This window comes from Pimephales promelas, chromosome 12 (assembly GCF_988280905.1).
Source record: "Pimephales promelas chromosome 12, fPimPro1.hap1.1, whole genome shotgun sequence".
Lineage (NCBI taxonomy): Eukaryota > Metazoa > Chordata > Actinopteri > Cypriniformes > Leuciscidae > Pimephales > Pimephales promelas.
Window position 1 is genome coordinate 14,177,263 of NC_142780.1, and position 27,823 is coordinate 14,205,085.

The following is a 27,823-nucleotide window of genomic DNA, read 5'->3' on the forward strand; positions in this document are numbered from 1 at the left end:
GCGAACAAATTTCCAAAAAATCCCATAGACTTAACATTGAGACAAACTTTGACGACTCGTAGCTCCAAACAAGGATATCGGACAAACGTGAGATTTGCCACATTTGAAGAGGCTGGCAGGCTCTTTAAGAACATACCACACAATGGGGTAAAAGTTGCACCCCTGGGGGGCAGGAGCTGCCCAAAGTTTCCCCATTGACTTACTATGGTGAAGGACGTCCCATCAAATGCATGTGTTTTTCCTACTATGGTAAATTGCATAGGGATTTTGTATTGAACATAGCTCTGGATCACAGTGTCATAGAGACAAGGGGGCGGGCTCATTTTACTCAGACGACCAATCAGTCTCTCAGGATCATTATGAAGCTATTAAGCCACGCCCTAGCAACCATTTAGAGCACATTAGCAACAACTCCCATAGACTTCCATTGAATTAGATCAAAGGGATATCTCAGGATATAAGTGTCATAGAAACATGAGGGTGGGCTCGTTTGACTTGGGCCAGCAAACAGCCAATCCTGAATCACCTCAACACTTACTGTCAACGCCCTAGCAACCATTGTAGAGCACCTTAGCAACCAAAATCCAAAGAGGGATATCTTCCATTCTGAATGTCATAGAGGCATGGGAGTTGGTTTATATCATTCATACTGACAAGCATCCTGTGGAGATTCATGTTTGGCAGCTGCCAAGCCACTCCCTAGCAACCAAACAGAGTACCCTAGCAACCATTTTGCACAACCTATATCTCTACATCAGAACATCGTATAGAGATGGGGGTTGGTTTATATCATTCATACTGACAAGCAGCCTTTGGAGTTTCAAGATTGGCAGCTGCCAAGCCACTCCCTAGCAACCAAAAACAGTACCCTAGAAACCATTTTGTAAGACTTATATCTCTGCACCAAAACATCGTATAGAGATGGGGGTTGGTTTATACATTCACATTGACTTTTGAGCTTCATGATTGGCAGCTGCCAAGCCACTCCCTAGCAACCAAACAGAGTACCCTAGCAACCATTTTGTAAGACCTACATCTCTGCATCAAAACATCGTATAGAGATGGGGGTTGGCTCTTTTTACTCATGCTAGCAAACATGACTTGCTACATGCTACACATGCTAGCAGAGAATAGCTACATGCTAATATTGATTAGCTAAGTGCTAAATCATGCCAAGAAAATGCTACAAATTTCATAGTAACCATCTGTGACAACTACCAACCACCTATACCAGAACATCCAAGCAACCTCCTAGCAACACCCTAGCAACCACCTAGCAACCACCCAGAACACGCTAGCAACACCCTAGCAACTGCCTAGCAACACCCTAGCAACCACCCAGAACACCCTAGCAACCACCCAGAACACACTAGCAACCACCTAGCAACACCCAAGCAACCACCCAGAATACCCTAACAACCGCCTAGCAACCACCCAGAACACCATAGCAACCAGCCATAACACCCTAGCAACCGGGTGGTGAGTTTTGCCACTGCAAGCACCACTTCACATTTTCCTCTGGAAATGTACATTCTAGTGTTGTGAATACTATTCTCCAAGACAAAACTTTGGCACGCTACTCCTCCCGTATTTTTTGTCGTAGACCCATGAATGAGGTGTCAAATCGACCGGCTCATTTAGGAGAGGTGTGCTATGACTTTTCTAAGCGATCGGTTGTACGATGTTCGTCTGGCGGGCGATAAATCGGCTGAAAAAAGTCCCATAGACTTAACATTGGCACCAAATTTGTGAGATCATACCTTTTGACCAGAAGGTCATAGAGACTTGGGGTTGGGCTCTTTTGACTCGGCCTATCATGCAGCTAACAATTAGTGACATAATAACTTCATATTCATGCCCTAGCAACCACTTAGGGCAGCCTAGCAACCATAAAACAACATATTCAAGCCATATCTCAGCTCCAGAAAATAGAAAAAAACATGGATTTTGCCTTTTTTGACTTAGACTGTCAACTAGTCTTTAAATATCATCTCATACACTGTATAATCACACCATAGCAACCATATAAGGTACCCTAGTAACCCTACAAACACATGAATAAGCCACATCTCAGCACCAGAACATCGTACAGACATGGTTGTTGTCTCATATGCAATTCTGTACCACACTCTAGCAACCGAGCGAGCTTTTTGCCACTGCAAGCACCACTTCACATTTTCCTCTGGAAATGTACATTCTAGTGTTGTGAATACTATTCTCCAAGACAAAACTTTGGCACGCTACTCCTCCCGCATTTATTGTCGTAGATCCATGAATGTGGTGTCAAATCGACCCGGTCATTGAGGAGAGGTGTGCTATGACTTTTCTAAGCGATCGGTTGTACGATGTTCGTCTGGCGGGCGATAAATCGGACAGAAAAAGTCCCATAGACTTAACATTGGCACAAAATTGGTGAGATCATATCTTTTGAACAGAAGGTCATAGAGACATGGGGTTGGGCTCTTTTGACTCGGCCTATCATGCAGCCAACAAGTAGTGACACAATAACTTCATATTTATGCCCTAGCAACCACTTAGGGCAGCCTAGCAACCGTAAAACAACATATTCAAGTCATTTCTCAGCTTCAGAAAATAGAAGAAACATGGATTTTGCCTTTTTTGACTTAGACTGTCAACTAGTCTTTAAATATTATCTCATACACTGTATAATCACACCATAGCAACCATATAGGGTACCCTAGTAACCCTACAAACACATGAATAAGCCACATCTCAGCACCAGAACATCGTACAGAGATGGTTGTTGTCTCATATGCAATTCTGTACCACACTCTAGCAACCGAGCGAGCTTTTTGCCACTGCAAGCACCACTTCACATTTTCCTCTGGAAATGTACATTCTAGTGTTGTGAATACTATTCTCCAAGACAAAAGTTTGGCACGCTACTCCTCCCGCATTTTTTGTCACAGACACATGAATGAGGTGTCAAATCGACCAGCTCGTTAAGGAGAGGTGTGCTATGACTTTTCTAAGCGATCGGTTGTACGATGTTCGTCTGGCGGGCGATAAATCGGACAGAAAAAGTCCCATAGACTTAACATTGGCACAAAATTGGTGAGATCATATCTTTTGAACAGAAGGTCATAGAGACATGGGGTTGGGCTCATTTGACTCGGCCTATCATGCAGCCAACAAGTAGAGACATAATAACTTCATATTTACGCCCTAGCAACCACTTAGGGCAGCCTAGCAACCATAAATCAACATATTCAAGTCATTTCTCAGCTTCAGAAAATAGAAGAAACATGGATTTTGCCTTTTTTGACTTAGACTGTCAACTAGTCTTTAAATATCATCTCATACACTGTATAATCACACCATAGCAACCATATAGAGTACCCTAGTAACCACCTGAACACATGAATAAGCCATTTCTCAGCTGAATAAACAATTTATCATCACAAAAACATCGTACAGACGTGTTTGTTGTCTCGTATGCAAAAATGTGCCACACTCTAGCAACCGAGCGAGCTTTTTGCCACTGCAAGCACCACTTCACATTTACCACATTTGAAGAGGCTGACAGGCTCTTTAAGAAAATACCTCACAATGGGGTAAAAGTTGCACCCCTGGGGGGCAGGAGCTGCCCAAAATTTTGCCAAAATTCCCATTGAAAATTTTCTAGTATAGCATTTTACTATTCCAGGAAAAAGTTTGGAGCACTCCTACGTCTACAGTTTTTGTCACAGACCCATGAATGAGGCATCAAATCGTGCGGCCTATTGAGGAGAAGCGTCCTATCACTTTTATCAGAGATCGGGGGTACGGTGTTCGCCCCAGGGGCGAACAAATTTCCAAAAAATCCCATAGACTTAACATTGAGACAAACTTTGACGACTCATAGCTCCGAACAACGATTTCGGAAAAACGTGTGATTTGCCACATTTGAAGAGGCTGGCAGGCTCTGTAAGAATATACCTCACAATGGGGTAAAAGTTGCACCCCTGGGGGGCAGGAGCTGCCCAAAATTTTTCCCCATTGACTTACTGTGGTGAAGGACGTCCCATCAAATGCATGTGTTTTTCCTACTATGGTAAATTGCATAGGGATTTTGTATTGAACATATCTCTGGATCACAGTGTCATAGAGAGAAGGGGGCGGGCTCATTTTACTCAGACGACCAATCAGTCTCTCAGGATCATTGTGAAGCTATTAAGCCACGCCCTAGCAACCATTTAGAGCACCTTAGCAACAACTCCCATAGACTTCCATTAAAAAAGATCAAAGGGATATCTCAGGATATAAGTGTCATAGAAACATGAGGGTGGGCTCGTTTGACTTGGGCCAGCAAACAGCCAATCCTGAATCACCTCAACACTTACTGGCAACGCCCTAGCAACCATTGTAGAGCACCTTAGCAACCAAAATCCAAAGAGGGATATCTTCCATTCTGAATGTCATAGAGGCATGGGAGTTGGTTTATATCATTCATACTGACAAGCAGCCTGTGGAGTTTCATGATTGGCAGCTACCAAGCCACTCCCTAGCAACCAAAAAGAGTACCCTAGCAACCATTTTGCAAGGCCTACATCTCTGCATCAGAACATCGTATAGAGATGGGGGTTGGTTTATACATTCACATTGACTTTGGAGCTTCATGATTGGAAGCTGCCAAGCCACTCCCTAGCAACCAAACAGAGTACCCTAGCAACCGTTTTGCAAGACCTATATCTCTGCATCAAAACATCGTATAGAGATGGGGGTTGGTTTAAACATTCACATTGACTTTGGAGCTTCATGATTGGCAGCTGCCAAGCCACTCCCTAGCAACCAAACAGAGTACCCTAGCAACCGTTTTTCAAGACCTATATCTCTGCATCAAAACATCGTATAGAGATGGGGTTTGGCTCTTTTTACTCATGTTAGCAAACATGACTTGCTACATGCTACACATGCTAGCAGTGAATAGCTACATGCTAATATTGATTAGCTAAGTGCTAAATCATGCCATGAATGTTATAAAAACTCTATAGTAACCATATGTGAACACTACCAACCACCTAGTAACACCATAGCAACCACCCAGAATACCATAGCAACCACCTAGCAACACCCTAACAACCACCAAGAATACCCTAGCAACCACCTAGCAACACCCTAGCAACCACACAGAACACCCTAGCAACCGCCTAGCAACACCCTAGCAACCAACCAGAACACCTAGCAACACCCTAGCAACCACCCAGAACACCCTAGCAACCACCTACCAATACCCTAGCAACCATCTATAACACCCTAGCAACCACCCAGAACACCCTAGCAACCGCCTAGCAACACCCTGGCAACCATATAGAACACCCTAGCAACCACATAGCAACACCCTAGCAACCACCCAGAACACCCTAGCAACCACCTAGCAACACCCTGGCAACCATCTATAACACCCTAGAAACCACCTAGAACACCTTAGCAACCACCTAGCAACACCCTAGCAACCACTCAGAACACCCTAGCAACCACCTAGCAACACCATAGCAACCACCCAGAACACCCTAGCAACCGCCTAGCAACACCGTAGCAACCACACAGAACACCCTAGCAACCACCTAGCAACACCCTAGCAACCACCCAGAACACCCTAGCAACCACCCAGAACACCCTAGCAACCAGCCATAAGACCATAGCAACCGAGCGAGCTTTTTGCCACTGCAAGCACCACTTTACATTTTCCTCTGGAAATGTACATTCTAGTGTTGTGAATACTATTCTCCAAGACAAAACTTTGGCACGCTACTCCTCCCGCATTTATTGTCGTAGATCCATGAATGTGGTGTCAAATCGACCCGGTCATTGAGGAGAGGTGTGCTATGACTTTTCTAAGCGATCTGTTGTACGATGTTCATCTGGCGGGCAATAAATCGGACAGAAAAAGTCCCATAGACTTAACATTGGCACAAAATTGGTGAGATCATATCTTTTGAACAGAAGGTCATAGAGACATGGGGTTGGGCTCTTTTTACTCGGCCTATCATGCAGCCAACAAGTAGAGACATAATAACTTCATATTTATGCCCTAGCAACCACTTAGGGCAGCCTAGCAACCATAAATCAACATATTCAAGTAATTTCTCAGCTTCAGAAAATAGAAGAAACATGGATTTTGCCTTTTTTGACTTAGACTGTCAACTAGTCTTTAAATATCATCTCATACACTGTATAAGAACACCATAGCAACCATGTAGGGTACCCTAGTAACCACACAAACACACGAATAAGCCATATCTCAGCCCCAGAACATCGTACACACATGATTGTTGGCTCGTATGCAATCCTGTACCACACCCTAGCAACCGGGTGGTGAGTTTTGCCACTGCAAGCACCACTTCACATTTTCCTCTGGAAATGTACATTCTAGTGTTGTGAATACTATTCTCCAAGACAAAACTTTGGCACGCTACTCCTCCCGCATTTATTGTCGTAGATCCATGAATGTGGTGTCAAATCGACCCGGTCATTGAGGAGAGGTGTGCTATGACTTTTCTAAGCGATCGGTTGTACGATGTTCGTCTGGCGGGCGATAAATCGGACAGAAAAAGTCCCATAGACTTAACATTGGCATAAAATTGGTAAGATCATATCTTTTGAACAGAAGGTCATAGAGACATGGGGTTGGGCTCTTTTTACTCGGCCTATCATGCAGCTAACAAGTAGAGACATAATAACTTCATATTTACGCCCTAGAAACCACTTAGGGCAGCCTAGCAACCATAAATCAACATATTCAAGTCATTTCTCAGCTTCAGAAAATAGAAGAAACATGGAGTTTGCCTTTTTTGACTCAGACTGTCAACTAGTCTTTAAATATAATCTCATACACTGTAAAGGCACACCATAGCAACCATATAGAGTACCCTAGTAACCACCTGAACACATTAATAAGCCATATTTCAGCTTAATAAGCCACATATCATCACAAAAACATCGTACAGACATGGTTGTTGTCTCATATGCAATTCTGTAGCAACTCTAGCAACCGAGCGAGCTTTTTGCCACTGCAAGCACCACTTCACATTTTCCTCTGGAAATGTACATTCTAGTTAGTGGTGCTTGCTGAAAGCAAGGCAACACTATTACTATTGTGTTTTTTGAGCCGGCCCAAAAGTTTGGCACGCTACTCCTCCCGCAGTTTTTGTCACACACCCATGAATGAGGTCTCAAAACGTGCGGAATATTCGGGAATGGTGTGCTATGACTTTTCTAAGCGATCGGGGGTACGATGTTCGCCCGAAGGGCGAACAAATTTCCCAAAAATCCCATAGACTTAACATTGCGACAAACTTTGACGACTCATAGCTCCGAGCGAGGATTTCACAGAAGCCTGCGATTTACCACATTTGAAGAGGCTGACAGGCTCTGTAAGAACATACCTCACAATGGGGTAAAAGTTGCACCCCTGGGGGGCAGGAGCTGCCCAAATATTCCCCCATAGACCCCCATGTTATTTATTATTCTTATTCTTCTTCCGGACACTTTTTCGGCACGCTACTCCTCCCGCAGTTTTTGTCACAGACCCATGAATGAGTTGTCAAAACGTGCGGCTTGTTCGGGAATGGTGTGCTATGACTTTTCTAAGCGATCAGGGGTACGATGGTCGCCCCAGGGGCGAAAAACGGCCCAAAAAATCCCATAGACTTAACATTACGACAAATTTTGGCGACTCATAGCTCTGAGCGAGAATTTCGCAGAAATGTGTAATTTACCACATTTGAAGAGGGTGACAGGCTCTGTAAGAAAATACCTCACAATGGGGTAAAAGTTGCACCCCTTGGGGGCAGGAGCTCCCCAAATATTTTTCCCATTGAAATTTTCTAGTATAGCATTTTACTATTCCAGGAAAAAGTTTGGAGCACTCCTACGTCCACAGTTTTTGTCACAGACACATAAATGAGGCATCAAATCGTGCGGCCTATTGAGGAGAAGTGTCATATGAATTTTATAAGAGATCAGGGGTACGGTGTTCGCCCCAGGGGCGAACAAATTTCCAAAAAATCCCATAGACTTAACATTGAGACAAACTTTGACGACTCGTAGCTCCGAACGAGGATTTCGGACAAATGTGTGATTTGCCACATTTGAAGAGGCTGGCAGGCTCTTTAAGAACATACCTCACAATGGGGTAAAAGTTGCACCCCTGGGGGGCAGGAGCTGCCCAAAGTTTTCCCCATTGACTTACTATGGTGAAGGACGTCCCATCAAATGCATGTGTTTTTCCTACTATGGTAAATTGCATAGGGATTTTGTATTGAACATAGCTCTGGATCACAGTGTCATAGAGACAAGGGGGCGGTCTCATTTTACTCAGACGACCAATCAGTCTCTCAGGATCATTGTGAAGCTATTAAGCCACGCCCTAGCAACCATTTAGAGCACCTTAGTAACAACTCCCATAGACTTCCATTAAAAGAGATCAAAGGGATATCTCAGGATAGAAGTGTCATAGAAACATGAGGGTGGGTTCGTTTGACTCGGGCCAGCAAACAGCCAATCATGAATCACCTCAACACTTTCTGGCCATGCCCTAGCAACCATTGTCGAGCACCTTAGCAACCAAAATCTAAAGAGGGATATCTTCCATTCTGAATGTCACAGAGGCATGGGAGTTGTATTATATCAATCATACTGACAGGCAGCCTTTGGAGATTCATGTTTGGCAGCTGCCAAGCCACTACCTAGCAACCAAACAGAGTACCCTAGCAACCATTTTACAAGAACTACATCTCTACATCAGAACATCGTATAGAGATTGGGGTTGGTTTATATCATTCATACTGACAAGCAGCCTTTGGAGTTTCATGATTGGCAGCTGCCAAGCCACTCCCTAGCAACCAAAAACAGTACCCTAGCAACCATTTTGTAAGACTTATATCTCTGCACCAAAACATCGTATAGAGATGGGGGTTGGTTTATACATTCACATTGACTTTTGAGCTTCATGATTGGCAGCTGCCAAGCCACTCACTAGCAACCAAACAGAGTACCCTAACAACCATTTTGTAAGACCTACATCTCTGCATCAAAACATCGTATAGAGATGGGGGTTGGCTCTTTTTACTCATGCTAGCAAACATGACTTGTTACATGCTACACATGCTAGCAGAGAATAGCTACATGCTAATATTGATTAGCTAAGTGCTAAATAATGCAAAGAAAATGCTACAAACTTCATAGTAACCATCTGTGACAACTGCCAACCTCCTAGCAACAACCTAGCAACCACCCAGAACACGCTAGCAACACCCTAGCAACCACCCAGAATACCCTAGCAACCGCCTAACAACACCATAGCAACCACCCAGAATACCCTAGCAACCACCAAGAACACCCTAGCAACCACCCAGAACACCCTAGCAACCACCCATAACACCCTAGCAACCGAGCGAGCTTTTTGCCACTGCAAGCACCACTTCACATTTTCCTCTGGAAATGTACATTCTAGTTCTTCTTCTTCTTCTTCTTATTATTATTCTGGCCACTTTTTGGTTCGCTACTCCTCCCGCAGATTTTGTCACAGACCCATGGGTGAGGTGTCAAATCGACCGGCTCATTTAGGAGAGGTGTGCTATGACTTTTCTAAGAGATCGGGGGTACGATGTTCGCCCCAGGGGCGAAAAACGGCCAAAAAAAAACCCATAGACTTAACATGGCGAAAAAATTTGACGAGTCATAGCTCTGAGCGAGGATTTCGCAGAAACTTGCAATTTACCACATTTGAAGAGGCTGACAGGCTCTTTAAGAAAATACCTCACAATGGGGTAAAGGTTGCACCCCTGGGGGGCAGGAGCTCCCCAAATATTTTTCCCATTGAAATTTTCTAGTATAGCATTTTACTATTCCAGGAAAAAGTTTGGAGCACTCCTACGTCCACAGTTTTTGTCACAGACCCATGAATGAGGCATCAAATCGTGCGGCCTATTGAGGAGAAGTGTCCTATCACTTTTATCAGAGATCGGGGGTACGGTGCTCGCCCCAGGGGCGAACAAATTTCCAAAAAATCCCATAGACTTAACATTGAGACAAACTTTGACGACTCATAGCTCCGAACAACGATTTCGGACAAATGTGTGATTTGCCACATTTGAAGAGGCTGGCAGGCTCTGTAAGAATATACCTCACAATGGGGTAAAAGTTGCACCCCTGGGGGGCAGGAGCTGCCCAAACTTTTCCCCATTGACTTACTATGGTGAGGGACGTCCCATCAAATGCATGTGTTTTTCCTACTATGGTAAATTGCATAGGGATTTTGTAATGAACATAGCTCTGGATCACAGTGTCATAGAGACAAGGGGACGGTCTCATTTTACTCAGACGACCAATCAGTCTCTCAGGATCATTGTGAAGCTATTAAGCCACGCCCTAGCAACCATTTAGCACACCTTAGCAACAACTCCCATAGACTTCCATTAAAAGAGATCAAAGGGATATCTCAGGATAGAAGTGTCATAGAAACATGAGGGTGGGCTCGTTTGACTTGGGCCAGCAAACAGCCAATCATGAATCACCTCAACAATTTCTGGCCATGCCCTAGCAACCATTATCGAGCACCTTAGCAACCAAAATCCAAAGTGGCATATCTTCCATTCTGAATGTCATAGAGGCATGGGAGTTGGTTTATATCATTCATACTGACAAGCAGCCTTTGGAGTTTCATGATTGACAGCTACCAAGCCACTCCCTAGCAACCAAATAGAGTACCCTAGCAACCATTTTGCAAGACTTTATCTCTGCATCAAAACATCATATAGAGATGGGGGTTGGTTTATACATTCACATTGACTTTGGAGCTTCATGATTGGCAGCTGCCAAGCCACTCCCTAGCAACCAAACAGAGTACCCTAGCAACCGTTTTTCAAGACCTATATCTCTGCACCAAAACATCGTATAGAGATGGGGTTTGGCTCTTTTTACTCATGTTAGCAAACATGACTTGCTACATTTTACACATGCTAGCAGTGAATAGCTACATGCTAATATTGATTAGCTAAGTGCTAAATCATGCCATGAATGTTATAAAAACTCTATAGTAATCATATGTGAACACTACCAACCACCTAGTAACACCATAGCAACCACCCAGAATACCATAGCAACCATCTAGCAACACCCTAGCAACCACCAAGAATACCCTAGCAACCACCTAGCAACACCCTAGCAACCACACAGAACACCCTAGCAACCGCCTAGCAACACCCTAGCAACCAACCAGAACACCTAGCAACACCCTAGCAACCACCCAGAACACCCTAGCAACCACATACCAATACCCTAGCAACCATCTATAACACCCTAGCAACCACCCAGAACACCCTAGCAACCGCCTAGCAACACCATGGCAACCATATAGAACACCCTAGCAACCACATAGCAACACCCTAGCAACCACCCAGAACACCCTAGCAACCACCTAGCAACACCCTGGCAACCATCTATAACACCCTAGCAACCACCTAGAACACCTTAGCAACCACCTAGCAACACCCTAGCAACCACTCAGAACACCCTAGCAACCACCTAGCAACACCATAGCAACCAACCAGAACACCCTAGCAACCGCCTAGCAACACCCTAGCAACCGCCTAGCAACCATCCAGAACACCTTAGCAACACCCTAGCAACAACCTAGCAACACCTTAGCAACCACCTAGCAACACCCTAGAAACCACCCAGAACACCCTAGCAACCGCCTAGCAACACCCTAGCAACCACCTAGAACATCCTAGCAACCACCTAGCAACACCCCAGCAACAACCCAGGACACCCTAGCAACCACCCAGAACACCCTAGCAACCACCTAGAAACACCCTAGCAACCATCCAGAACACCTTAGCAACACCCTAGCAACCACCTAGCAACACCTTAGCAACCACCCAGAACACCCTAACAACCACCTAGCAACACCCTAGCAACCACCCAGAACACCCTAGCAACCACCCAGAACACCGAAGCAACCACCCATAACACCCTAGCAACCGGGTGGTGAGTTTTGCCACTGCAAGCACCACTTCACATTTTCCTCTGGAAATGTACATTCTAGTGTTGTGAATACTATTCTCCAAGACAAAACTTTGGCACGCTACTTCTCCCGCATTTTTTGTCACAGACACATGAATGAGGTGTCAAATCGACCAGCTCGTTAAGGAGAGGTGTGCTATGACTTTTCTAAGAGATCGGGCGTACGATGCTTGTCTAGCGGGCGATAAATCGGCCGAAAAATCTCCCATAGACTTAACATTGGAACCAAATTTTTGAGATCATATCTTTTGAATAGAAGGTCATAGAGACTTGGGGTTGGGCTCATTTGACTCGGCATATCATACAGCCAACAAGTAGTGACATAGTAACTTAATATTCACGCCCTAGCAACCACTTAGGGCAGCCTAGCAACCATTAAACAACATATACAAGCCATATCTCAGCTCCAGAAAAAAGAAGAAACATGGATTTTGCCTTTTTTTGACTCAGACTGTCAACTAGTCTTTAAATATTAACTCATAAACTGTATAATCACACCATAGCAACCATATAGCGTACCCCAGTAACCCTACAAACACATGAATAAGACATGTCTCGGCTGAATAAACAATTTATCATCACAAAAACATCGTACAGACGTGTTTGGTGTCTCGTATGCAAAAATGTGCCACACTCTAGCAACCGAGCGAGCTTTTTGCCACTGCAAGCACCACTTCACATTTTCCTCTGGAAATGTACATTCTAGTTATTCTTCTTCTTCTTACTCAAAAATTTGCAACTCTATCTCCTCCTAGAGCTTTAACTCCACATACTCCAAACTCGGCACGGACACTCAAACTGATCTGACTCGGTGTGCTATATCTTTTCTAACTGATCGGACTTACGGTTTTCCTAAAAATGACGATCAAAGTCTGAAAAAACTCCCATTGACTCCCATTGAGAAATTCAAACTGCCCAACTGTCAAAAATTCAAATCTAAATACCTTGAAGCCCCAGACTCAATCAAACTGTCATTCTATACACTATATGAGCCATTGAAACTCATTCAAACTAATGAACTCATCTATCTATGACACTTATCTAGCTAATCTTAAACTCTTAAACTCAAACTAAATTAATAAACTCTAAACTTAAACTCTCTAAGACTCATTTAAACTTATAAACTCTAAACTCATAAACTCTAAATTCATAAACTCATACTCTTATAAACTCTCATAAAACTATTAAACTCATAAATGAATAAACTCTGGACACTTACTCAATTAAACTTATAAACTCTAAACTCATAAACTCTAAATTCACACCATAGCAACCAGTTACAGCACCCTAGCAACCGTAGGCCATAGGCACGAGGCCGCAGGCCTCGTGCAATACTAAATATTGCTGATTTCTCAGAAACTTGTAATGTACCACATTTGAAGAGGCTGACAGGCTCTGTAAGAAAATACCTCACAGTGGGGGAATAGTTGCACCCCTGGGGGGCAGGAGCGGCCCAAAATTGCCCCATTGACTTACATGAAATGGGCCGTCCTACACATTGCATTAGGGTTTTATATTGAACATAGCTCTGGATCACAGTGTCATAGAGACAAAGGGGCGGGCTCATTTTACTCATACGACCAATCAGTCTCTCAGGATCATTGTGTAGCTATCAAGCCACGCCCTAGCAACCATTTAGAGCACCTTAGCAACAACTCCAATAGACTTCCATTGAAATAGATTGAAGGGATATCTCCGGATAGAAGTGTCATAGAAATATGTGGGTGGTCTCGTTTGACTCCGGGTAGCACAGAGCCAATCATGAATCACCTCAACAATTTCTGGCCACGCCCTAGCAACCATTAACAAGTACCTTAGCAACCAAATTCTAAAGAGGGATATCTTCCATTCTGAATGTCACAGAGTTATGAGAGTTGATTTATATAATTCATAGTGACAAGCACCATTTGGAGATTCATCACTGGCAGCTGCCAAGCCACTTCCTAGCAACTAAACAGAGTACCCTAGCAACCATTAAGCAAGATTTATATCTCTGCATCAGAACAACATATAGAGATGGGGATCGGTTTAAATCATTCATACTGACAAGCTGCCTTTGGAGTTTCATGATTGGCAGCTGTCAAGCCAGTCCCTAGTAACCAAACAGAGTACCCTAGCAACCATTTTTTAACAGCTATATCTCAGCATCAGAACATTGTATCGCGATGGGGGTTGGGTCTTTTGACTCATGCTAGCACACAGGACTTTCAATATGCTAAACATGCTAGCTGTGAATAGCTAAATGCTAATATGGATACTTTATAGTAACCATATGTGAACACTACAAACCAAGTAGCAATACCATAGCAACCACCCAGGACACCCTAGCAACACCATAGCAACCACCCAGAATACCCTAGCAACCACCTAGCAACACCATAGCAACCATCCAGAACACCTTAGCAACTACCTAGCAACACCCTAGCAACCACCAGATCACCCTAGCAACTGCCTAGCAACACCATAGCAACCACCCAGAACACCCTAGCAACCGCCTAGCAACACCATAGCAACCACCCAGAACACCCTAGCAACTGCCTAGCAACACCCTAGCAACCACCCATAACACCGTAGCAACTGCCTAGCAACACCCTAACAACCACCAAGAATACCCTTGCAACACCATAGCAACCACCCAGAATACCCTAGCAACCGCCTAGTAACACCATAGCAACCATCCAGAACACCCTAGCAACTGCCTAGCAACACCTTAGCAACCACCAAGAACACCTTAGCAACTGCCTAGAAACACCCTAGCAACCACCCAGAACCCCTAGCAACTGCCTAGCAACACCATAGCAACCTCCCAGAACACCCTAGCAACCACCTAACAACACCATAGCAACCACCCAGATTACCCTAGCAACCGCCTAGCAACACCATAGCAACCACCCAGATTACCCTAGCAACTGCCTAGCAACACCCTAGCAACCACCAAGAACACCCTAGCAACTGCCTAGCAGCACCATAGCAACCACCATAGTAACTCTATCTATCTATCTATCTATCTATCTATCTATCTATCTATCTATCTATCTATCTATCTATCTATCTATCTATAAACTAAGTTAAACTTAATTTAAACTTTAGACTAATTTAAACTTCAAACTACTTTAAACTTCTTCAAACTTTCTGTTCCAAACTTTCACAAGCCAACTTAAAGTTTGTCTCGACGAACTTTTTAAAGTCCCCGTGAACCGGAAGTTGTAAACGATTTTTCTCCAGTGCTGTGACGTATTTCCAAGTGAAACGGAATATTGAACAGAGGGCAGGGTTTTACTCTAGAGCTCCTCCTCTCCATCTCTCGCTCATAGCAAACTAACGGTTTGAGGGGAGTGGTTAAGCGTTTCCCCACCCAAACTGTGAAACCTACGTCATCAGGAAAAGAAACCGTTCCAGACCGGAAGTCACTTTTCAAATTTTGATTAAAGATTACCAAGGTAAAACATTTTTTAAATATATATTTACTTGCACGGATTAATTGTTCACCACAAGACTAGTAACATGCGCTAACAAAGTAAATAGGTTCAATTTTGATTTCACGGGGACTTTAATCTAGTTATTATTATTATTATTCTTCTTACTCAAAATTTTCTGACTGCTACTCCTCCTAGAGCTTTAACTCTACAAACTCCAAACTCGGGTCAGACCTTCAGACTGTTCTGACTCGAGTTGCTATATCTTTTTAGACTGATTCGACTTTCAGATTTCTTAAAAATTAATATTAAAAATCATAAAAATCCCATTGACTTTCATTGCAGCATGGTCAAATTGAGCCAAGACTACGGTGGCCCAATAGCGTACAACAAAAACTCAAATCTAAATTCCCTGAAGCCCTAGACTCAATTAAACTACCATTCTATATGTACTAATGATCTATCTATCTATCTATCTATCTATCTATCTATCTATCTATCTATCTATCTATCTATCTATCTATCTATCTACCTAATCTTTCTTTCTTTCTTTCTAACTAATCTATCCATCTTTCTTTCTTTCTAACAAATCTATCCATCTTTCTTTCTTTCTAACAAATCTATCCATCTTTCTTTCTTTCTAAATAATCTATCCATCTTTCTTTCTAACAAATCTATCCATCTTTCTTTCTACCTAACAAATCTATCCATCTTTCTTTCTACCCAACTAATCTATCCATCTTTCTTTCTAACAAATCTATCCATCTTTCTTTCTAACTAATCTATCCATCTTTCTTTCTAACAAATCTATCCATCTTTCTTTCTAACAAATCTATCCATCTTTCTTTCTAACAAATCTATCCATCTTTCTTTCTACCTAACACATCTATCCATCTTTCTTTCTAACAAATCTATCCATCTTTCTTTCTAACTAATCTACCCATCTTTCTTTCTAACAAATCTATCCATCTTTCTTTCTACCTAATCTATCCATCTTTCTACCTAACTAATCTATCCATCTTTCTTTCTAACTAATCTATCCATCTTTCTTTCTAACTAATCTATCCATCTTTCTTTCTAACAAATCTATCCATCTTTCTTTCTAACAAATCTATCCATCTTTCTTTCTAACTAATCTATCCATCTTTCTTTCCAACTAATCTATCCATCTTTCTTTCTAACTAATCTATCCATCTTTCTTTCTAACAAATCTATCCATCTTTCTTTCTAACAAATCTATCCATCTTTCTTTCTATCAAATCTATCCATCTTTCTTTCTAACAAATCTATCCATCTTTCTTTCTAACTAATCTATCCATCTTTCTTTCTATCAAATCTATCCATCTTTCTTTCTTTCTAACAAATCTATCCATCTTTCTTTCTTTCTAACAAATCTATCCATCTTTCTTTCTTTCTAACAAATCTATCCATCTTTCTTTCTAACAAATCTATCCATCTTTCTTTCTACCCAACTAATCTATCCATCTTTCTTTCTAACAAATCTATCCATCTTTCTTTCTAACTAGTCTATCCATCTTTCTTTCTACCTAACTAATCTATCCATCTTTCTTTCTACCTAACTAATCTATCAGTCTTTCTTTCTAACAAATCTATCCATCTTTCTTTCTAACTAGTCTATCCATCTTTCTTTCTACCTAACTAATCTATCCATCTTTCTTTCTACCTAACTAATCTATCAGTCTTTCTTTCTACTTAACTAATCTATCCATCTTTCTTTCTAACAAATCTATCCATCTTTCTAACATCTTTCATGATGCTAGCTACATGCTAATCATGCTAGCTTCTTGCTAAAAACATGCTAGCATGATGCTAGCAACATGCTAATCATGCTAGCATGATGCTAGCTACATGCTAATCATGCTAGCTTCTTGCTAAAAACATGCTAGCATGATGCTAGCAACATGCTAATCATGCTAGCTTCTTGCTAAAAACATGCTAGCATGATGCTAGCTACATGCTAATCATGTTATTTTGATGCTAGCTACATGCTAATCATGCTAGCATGATGCTAGCTACATGCTAATCATGCTAGCTTCTTGCTAAAAACATGCTAGCATGATGCTAGCAACATGCTAATCATGCTAGCATGATGCTAGCTACATGCTAATCATGCTAGCTTCTTGCTAAAAACATGCTAGCATGATGCTAGCTACATGCTAATCATGCTAGCATGATGCTAGCTACATGCTAATCATGCTAGCGTCTTGCTAAAAACATGCTAGCATGATGCTAGCAACATGCTAATCATGCTAACATGATGATAGCTACATGCTAATCATGTTAGCTTCTTGCTAACAACATGCTAATCATGCTAGCATGATGCTAGCTACATGTTAATCATGTTAGCTTCTTGCTAAAAACATGCTAGCATGATGCTAGCAACATGCTAATCATGCTAGCTTCTTGCTAAAAACATGCTAGCATGATGCTAGCAACATGCTAATCATGCTAGCATGATGTTAGCTACATGCTAATCATGTTAGCTTCTTGCTAAAAACATGCTAGCATGATGCTAGCAACATGCTAATCATGCTAGCATGATGTTAGCTACATGTTAGTCATGCTAGCTTCTTGCTAAAAACATGCTAGCATGATGCTAGCAACATGCTAATCATGCTAGCATGATGTTAGCTACATGCTAGTCATGCTAGCTTCTTGCTAAAAACATGTTAGCATGATGCTAGCAACATGCTAATCATGCTATTATGATGCTAGCTACATGCTAATCATGCTAGCTTCTTGCTAAAACATGCTAGCATGATGCTAGCAACATGTTAATCATGCTAGCATGATGCTAGCTACATGCTAGTCATGCTAGCTTCTTGCTAAAAACATGTTAGCATGATGCTAGCAACATGCTAATCATGCTATTATGATGCTAGCTACATGCTAGTCATGCTAGCTTCTTGCTAAAACATGCTAGCATGATGCTAGCAACATGCTAATCATGCTAGTATGATGCTAGCTACATGCTAGTCATGCTAGCTTCTTGTTAAAAACATGTTAGCATGATGCTAGCAACATGCTAATCATGCTATTATGATGTTAGCTACATGCTAATCATGTTAGCTTCTTGCTAAAACATTTTAGCATGATGCTAGTAACATGCTAATCATGCTAGCATTAAGCTAGCTACATGCTAGTCATGCTAGCTTCTTGTTAAAAACATGCTAGCAACGTGCTAATCATGCTATTATGATTCTAACAACATGCTAATCACGCTAACAACATGTTAATCATCTTAACTACATGCTAATCATATTAGCATCAAGCTAGCTACATGCTAATCATGTTAGCTTCTTGCCAAAAACATCTATCTATCTATCTATCTTTCTTTCTTACTAATCTATCTTTCTAACTAATCTATCCATCTTTCTTTCTTTCTTTCTTTCTAATTCCATCTTTAAAACTTCATTCAAACTTCAAGATTATTCAAACGCTCTGGTCTGGCTTTCTCAAGCCAACTTAAAGTTTGTGTCATCAAACTTTTTTTTCTAGTTATTATTATTCTTCTTACTCAAAAATTTGCAACTCTATCTCCTCCTAGAGCTTTAACTCCACATACTCCAAACTCGGCACGGACACTCAAACTGTTCTGACTCGGTGTGCTATATCTTTTCTAACTGATCGGACTTACGGTTCTCCTAAAAATGACGATCAAAGTCGGAAAAAACTCCCATTGACTCCCATTGAGAAATTCAAACTGCCCAACTGTCAAAAATTCAAATCTAAATACCTTGAAGCCCCAGACTCAATCAAACTGCCATTCTATATACTATATGAGCCATTGAAACTCATTCAAACTAATGAACTCATCTATCTATGACACTTATCTATCTAATCTTAAACTCTTAAACTCAAACTAAATTAATAAACTCTAAACTTGAACTCTCTAAGACTCATTTAATCTTATAAACTCTAAACTCATAAACTCTAAATTCATAAACTCATACTCTTATAAACTCTCATAAAACTATTAAACTCATGAATTAATAAACTGGACACTTACTCATTTAAACTTATAAACTCTAAACTCAAACTCTAAATTCACACCTTAGCAACCAGTTACAGCACCCTAGCAACCGTAGGCCATAGGCACGAGGCCGCAGGCCTCGTGCAATACTAAATATTGCTGATTCCTCAGAAACTTGTAATATACCACATTTGAAGAGGCTGACAGGCTCTGTAAGAAAATACCTCACAGTGGGGGAATAGTTGCACCCCTGGGGGGCAGGAGCGGCCCAAAATTGCCCCATTGACTTACATGAAATGGGCCGTCCTACACATTGCATTAGGGTTTTATATTGAACATAGCTCTGGATCACAGTGTCATAGAGACAAAGGGGCGGGCTCATTTTACTCATACGACCAATCAGTCTCTCAGGATCATTGTGTAGCTATCAAGCCACGCCCTAGCAACCATTTAGAGCACCTTAGCAACAACTCCAATAGACTTCCATTGAAATAGATTGAAGGGATATCTCCGGATAGAAGTGTCATAGAAATATGTGGGTGGTCTCGTTTGACTCCGGGTAGCAAAGTGCCAACCATGAATCACCTCATCAATTTCTGGCCACGCCCTAGCAACAATTAACGAGCACCTTAGCAACCAAATTTTAAAGAGGGATATCTTCCATTCTGAATGTCACAGAGTCATGAGAGTTGATTTATAGTGACAAGCAGCCTTTGGAGATTCATCGCTGGCAGCTGCCAAGCCACTCCCTAGCAACTAAACAGAGTACCCTAGCAACCATTAAGCAAGATTTATATCTCTGCATCAGAACAACATATAGAGATGGGGATCGGTTTAAATCATTCATACTGACAAGCTGCCTTTGGAGTTTCATGATTGGCAGCTGTCAAGCCAATCCCTAGCAACCAAACAGAGTACCCTAGCAACCATTTTTTAACAGCTATATCTCAAAATCAGAAAATTGTATCGCGATGGGGGTTGGGTCTTTTGACTCATGCTAGCACACAGGACTTTCAATATGTTAAACATGCTAGCTGTGAATAGCTAAATGCTAATATGGATACTTTATATTAACCATATGTGAACACTACCAACCAAGTAGCAATACCATAGCAACCACCCAGGACACCCTAGCAACCGCCTAGCAACACCATAGCAACCTCCCAGAACACCCTAGCAACCGCCTAGCAACACCATAGCAACCACCCAGAACACCCTAGCAACTGCCTAGCAACACCCTAGCAACCACCCAGAACACCCTAGCAACCGCCTAGCAACACCATAGCAACCTCTCAGAACACCCTAGCAACCGCCTAGCAACACCATAGCAACCACCCAGAACACCCTAGCAACCGCCTAGCAACACCCTAGCAACCACCAAGAACACCCTAACAACCACCTAGCAACACCATAGCAACCACCCAAAACACCCTAGCAACTGCCTAGCAACACCCTAGCAACCACCCAGAACACCCTAGCAACCGCCTAGCAACACCATAGCAACCTCCCAGAACACCCTAGCAACCGCCTAGCAACACCATAGCAACCACCCAGAACACCCTAGCAACTGCCTAGCAACACCCTAGCAACCACCAAGAACACCCTAACAACCACCTAGCAACACCATAGCAACCACCCAGAATACCCTAGCATCTATCTATCTATCTATCTATCTATCTATCTATCTATCTATCTATGTATCTATCTCTCTAACTCCATCTGTCTCTTTCTAACTCTATCTATCTATCTCTCTAACTCTATCTATCTATCTATCTATCTATCTATCTATCTATCTATCTATCTATCTATCTATCTATCTATCTATCTATCTATCTATCTATCTATCTATCTATCTATCTATCTCTCTAACTCCATCTGTCTCTTTCTAACTCTATCTATCTATCTCTCTAACTCTATCTATCTATGTATCTATCTCTCTAACTCTATCTGTCTCTTTCTAACTCTATCTATCTATCTATCTCTCTAACTCTATCTATCTATCTATCTATCTATCTATCTATCTATCTATCTATCTATCTATCTATCTATCTATCTATCTATCTATCTATCTATCTATCTTTAAACTAAGTTAAACTTAATTTAAACTTTAGACTAATTTAAACTTCGAACTACTTTAAACTTCTTCAAACTACTTTAAACTTCTTCAAACTTTCTGTTCCAAACTTTCACAAGCCAACTTAAAGTTTGTCTCGACGAACTTTTTAATCTAGTTATTATTATTCTTCTTACTCAAAAATTTGCAACTCTATCTCCTCCTAGAGCTTTAACTCCACATACTCCAAACTCGGCACGGACACTCAAACTGTTCTGACTCGGTGTGCTATATCTTTTCTAACTGATCGGACTTACGGTTCTCCTAAAAATGACGATCAAAGTCGGAAAAAACTCCCATTGACTCCCATTGAGAAATTCAAACTGCCCAACTGTCAAAAATTCAAATCTAAATACCTTGAAGCCCCAGACTCAATCAAACTGCCATTCTATACACTATATGAGCCATTGAGACTCAATTAAACTAATGACCTCATCTATCTATGACACTTATCTAATCTTAAACTCTTAAACTCAAAATAAATTAATAAACTCTAAACTTGAACTCTTAGACTCATTTAAACTTATAAACTTTTAAACTCATAAACTCATAAACTCTCAATTCATAAACTCATACTCTTATAAACTCTCATAAAACTATTAAACTCATAAATTAATAAACTCTGGACACTTACTCATTTAAACTTATAAACTCTAAACTCTAAATTCACACCATAGCAACCAGTTACAGCACCCTAGCAACCGTAGGCCATAGGCACGAGGCCGCATGCCTCGTGCAATACTAAATATTGCTGATTTCTCAGAAACTTGTAATGTACCACATTTGAAGAGGCTGACAGGCTCTGTAAGAAAATACCTCACAATGGGGGAATAGTTGCACCCCTGGGGGGCAGGAGCTGCCCAAAATTGCCCCATAGACTTATTATGGTGTAGGAAATCACTTTTATATTGAACACAGCTCTGGATCACAGTGTCATAGAGACAAAGGGGCGGGCTCATTTTACTCATACGACCAATCAGTCTCTCAGGATCATTGTGTAACTATCAAGCCTAGCAACCATTTAGAGCACCTTAGCAACAACTCCAATACACTTCCATTGAAAGAGATTGAAGGGATATCTCCGGATAGAAGTGTCATAGAAATATGTGGGTGGTCTCGTTTGACTACAGGTAGCAAAGTGCCAACCATGAATCACCTCAACAATTTCTGGCCACGCCCCTAGCAACCATTAACAAGTACCTTAGCAACCACATTCTAAAGAGGGATATCTTCCATTCTGAATGTCACAGAGTCATGAGAGTTGATTTATATAATTCATAGTGACAAGCAGCATTTGGAGATTCATCACTGGCAGCTGCCAAGCCACTCCCTAGCAACTAAACAGAGTACCCTAGCAACCATTAAGCAAGATTTATATCTCTGCATCAGAACAACATATAGAGATGGGGATCGGTTTAAATCATTCATACTGACAAGCAGCCTTTGGAGTTTCATGATTGGCAGCTGTCAAGCCAATCCATAGCAACCAAACAGAGTACCCTAGCAACCATTTTTTAACAGCTATATCTCAGAATCAGAACATTGTATCGCGATGGGGGTTGGGTCTTTTGACTCATGCTAGCACACAGGACTTTCAATATGCTAAACATGCTAGCTGTGAATAGCTAAATGCTAATATGGATACTTTATAGTAACTATATGTGAACACTACCAACCAAGTAGCAATACCATAGCAACCACCCAGGACACCCTAGCAACCACCTAGCAACACCATAGCAACCACCCAGAGTACCCTAGCAACCACCTAGCAACACCATAGCAACCATCCAGAACACCTTAGCAACTACCTAGCAACACCCTAGCAACCACCCAGAGCACCCTAGCAACTGCCGAGCAACACCATAGCAACCACCCAGAACACCCTAGCAACAACCTAGCAACACCCTAGCAACCACCAAGAACACCTTAGCAACTGCCTAGCAACACCCTAGCAACCACCAAGAACACCCTAGCAACTGCCTAGCAACACCATAGCAACCACCCAGAACACCCTAGCAACCGCCTAGCAACACCATAGCAACCTCCCAGAACACCCTAGCAACTCCCTACCAGCACCATAGCAACCACCATAGTAACTCTATCTATCTATCTATCTATCTATCTATCTATCTATCTATCTATCTATCTGTCTCTTTCTAACTCTATCTATCTATCTATCTATCTATCTCTCTAACTCTATCTATCTATCTATCTATCTATCTATCTATCTATCTATCTATCTATCTCTCTAACTCTACCTCTATCTATCTATCTATCTATCTATCTATCTATCTATCTATCTATCTATCTATCTATCTATCTATCTATCTATCTATCTATCTATCTATCTATCTATCTTTAAACTAAGTTAAACTTAATTTAAACTTTAGACTAATTTAAACTTCAAACTACTTTAAACTTCTTCAAACTACTTTAAACTTCTTCAAACTTTCTGTTCCAAACTTTCACAAGCCAACTTAAAGTTTGTCTCGACGAACTTTTTAATCTAGTTAAGTTGGCTTGTGAGAGCCAACTTACTGAAATTCTATTTAAACTTATTATTATTATTATTATTCTTTTTCTGAGACTAAAATTTCCAACTCTAACTCCTCCTAGAGCTTTAACTCCACATACTCCAAACTCGGCATGGACACTCAAACTGTTCTGACTCGCGTTGCTATATCTTTTCTAACTGATCGGACTTACGGTTCTCCTAAAAATGACGATCAAAGTCGGAAAAAACTCCCATTGACTCCCATTGAGAAATTCAAACTGCCCAACTGTCAAAATTTCAAATCTAAATACCTTGAAGCCCCAGACTCACTCAAACTGCCATTCTATACACTATATGAGCCATTGAAACTCATTCAAACTAATGAACTCATCAATCTATGACACTTATCTATCTAATCTTAAACTCTTAAACTCACAATAAATTAATAAACTCTAAACTTAAACTCTCTAAGACTCATTTAAACTTATAAACTCTAAACTCATAAACTCTAAATTCATAAACTCATACTCTTTTAAACTCTCATAAAACTATTAAACTCATAAATTAATAAACTCTGGACACTTAGTCATTTAAACTTATAAACTCTAAACCCATAAACTCTAAATTCGCACCATAGCAACCAGTTACAGCACCCTAGCAACCGTAGGCCATAGGCACGAGGCCGCAGGCCTCGTGCAATACTAAATATTGCTGATTTCTCAGAAACTTGTAATGTACCACATTTGAAGAAGCTGACAGGCTCTGTAAGAAAATACCTCACAGTGGGGGAATAGTTGCACCCCTGGGGGGCAGGAGCTGCCCAAAATTGCCCCATTGACTTACATGAAATGGGTCGTCCTACACATTGCATTAGGGTTTTATATTGAACATAGCTCTGGATCACAGTGTCATAGAGACAAGGGGGCGGGCTCATTTTACTCAGACGACCAATCAGTCTCTCAGGATCATTGTGAAGCTATCAAGCCACGCCCTAGCAACCATTTAGAGCACCTTAGCAACAAGTCCCATAGACTTCCATTGAAAGAGATTGAAGGGATATCTCCGGATAGAAGTGTCATAGAAACATGAGGGTGGTCTCATTTGACTATGGGTAGCAAACAGCCAACCATGAATCACCTCAACAATTTCTGGCCACGTCCTAGCAACAATTAACGAGCACCTTAGCAACCAAATTTTAAAGAGGGATATCTTCCATTCTGAATGTCACAGAGTCATGAGAGTTGATTTATATCATTCATAGTGACAAGCAGCATTTGGAGATTCATCACTGGCAGCTGACAAGCCACTCCCTAGCAACTAAACAGAGTACCCTAGCAACCATTAAGCAAGATTTATATCTCTGCATCAGAACAACATATAGAGATGGGGATCGGTTTAAATCATTCATACTGACAAGCTGCCTTTGGAGTTTCATGATTGGCAGCTGTCAAGCCAATCCCTAGCAACCAAACAGAGTACCCTAGCAACCATTTTTTAACAGCTATATCTCAAAATCAGAAAATTGTATCGCGATGGGGGTTGGGTCTTTTGAGTCATGCTAGCACACAGGACTTTCAATATGCTAAACATGCTAGCTGTGAATAGCTAAATGTTAATATGGATACTTTATAGTAACCATATGTGAACACTACCAACCAAGTAGCAATACCATAGCAACCACCCAGGACACCCTAGCAACCGCCTAGCAACACCATAGCAACCTCCCAGAACACCCTAGCAACCGCCTAGCAACACCATAGCAACCACCCAGAACACCCTAGCAACTGCCTAGCAACACCCTAGCAACCACCCAGAACACCCTAGCAACCGCCTAGCAACACCATAGCAACCTCTCAGAACACCCTAGCAACCGCCTAGCAACACCATAGCAACCACCCAGGACACCCTAGCAACCGCCTAGCAACACCCTAGCAACCACCAAGAACACCCTAACAACCACCTAGCAACACCATAGCAACCACCCAAAACACCCTAGCAACTGCCTAGCAACACCCTAGCAACCACCCAGAACACCCTAGCAACCGCCTAGCAACACCATAGCAACCTCCCAGAACACCCTAGCAACCGCCTAGCAACACCATAGCAACCACCCAGAACACCCTAGCAACTGCCTAGCAACACCCTAGCAACCACCAAGAACACCCTAACAACCACCTAGTAACACCATAGCAACCACCCAGAATACCCTAGCATCTATCTATCTATCTATCTATCTATCTATCTATCTATCTATCTATCTATCTATCTATCTATCTATCTATCTATCTATCTATCTATCTAACTCCATCTGTCTCTTTCTAACTCTATCTATCTATCTCTCTAACTCTATCTATCTATCTATCTATCTATCTATCTATCTATCTATCTATCTATCTCTCTAACTCCATCTGTCTCTTTCTAACTCTATCTATCTATCTCTCTAACTCTATCTATCTATGTATCTATCTCTCTAACTCTATCTGTCTCTTTCTAACTCTATCTATCTATCTCTCTAACTCTATCTATCTATCTATCTATCTATCTATCTATCTATCTATCTATCTATCTATCTATCTATCTATCTATCTATCTATCTATCTATCTATCTATCTATCTATCTATCTATCTATCTATCTATCTTTAAACTAAGTTAAACTTAATTTAAACTTTAGACTAATTTAAACTTCAAACTACTTTAAACTTCTTCAAACTACTTTAAACTTCTTCAAACTTTCTGTTCCAACTTTCACAAGCCAACTTAAAGTTTGTCTCGACGAACTTTTTAATCTAGTTATTATTATTCTTTTTCTGAGACTAAAATTTCCAACTCTAACTCCTCCTAGAGCTTTAACTCCACATACTCCAAACTCGGCATGGACACTCAAACTGTTCTGACTCGCGTTGCTATATCTTTTCTAACTGATCGGACTTACGGTTCTCCTAAAAATGACGATCAAAGTCGGAAAAAACTCCCATTGACTCCCATTGAGAAATTCAAACTGCCCAACTGTCAAAATTTCAAATCTAAATACCTTGAAGCCCCAGACTCACTCAAACTGCCATTCTATACACTATATGAGCCATTGAAACTCATTCAAACTAATGAACTCATCAATCTATGACACTTATCTATCTAATCTTAAACTCTTAAACTCACAATAAATTAATAAACTCTAAACTTAAACTCTCTAAGACTCATTTAAACTTATAAACTCTAAACTCATAAACTCTAAATTCATAAACTCATACTCTTTTAAACTCTCATAAAACTATTAAACTCATAAATTAATAAACTCTGGACACTTAGTCATTTAAACTTATAAACTCTAAACCCATAAACTCTAAATTCGCACCATAGCAACCAGTTACAGCACCCTAGCAACCGTAGGCCATAGGCACGAGGCCGCAGGCCTCGTGCAATACTAAATATTGCTGATTTCTCAGAAACTTGTAATGTACCACATTTGAAGAAGCTGACAGGCTCTGTAAGAAAATACCTCACAGTGGGGGAATAGTTGCACCCCTGGGGGGCAGGAGCTGCCCAAAATTGCCCCATTGACTTACATGAAATGGGTCGTCCTACACATTGCATTAGGGTTTTATATTGAACATAGCTCTGGATCACAGTGTCATAGAGACAAGGGGGCGGGCTCATTTTACTCAGACGACCAATCAGTCTCTCAGGATCATTGTGAAGCTATCAAGCCACGCCCTAGCAACCATTTAGAGCACCTTAGCAACAAGTCCCATAGACTTCCATTGAAAGAGATTGAAGG

The 27,823-nt window shown here is 41.3% G+C and overlaps 1 protein-coding gene across 1 annotated transcript in view; it reads left to right on the top strand.

The window, feature by feature from the left end:
• Positions 1–27,823, top strand: part of clcn1b (chloride voltage-gated channel 1b) — a 74,770-nt gene that overhangs the window by 9,465 nt on the left and 37,482 nt on the right. The gene's annotated exons all lie outside the window — the stretch shown is intronic.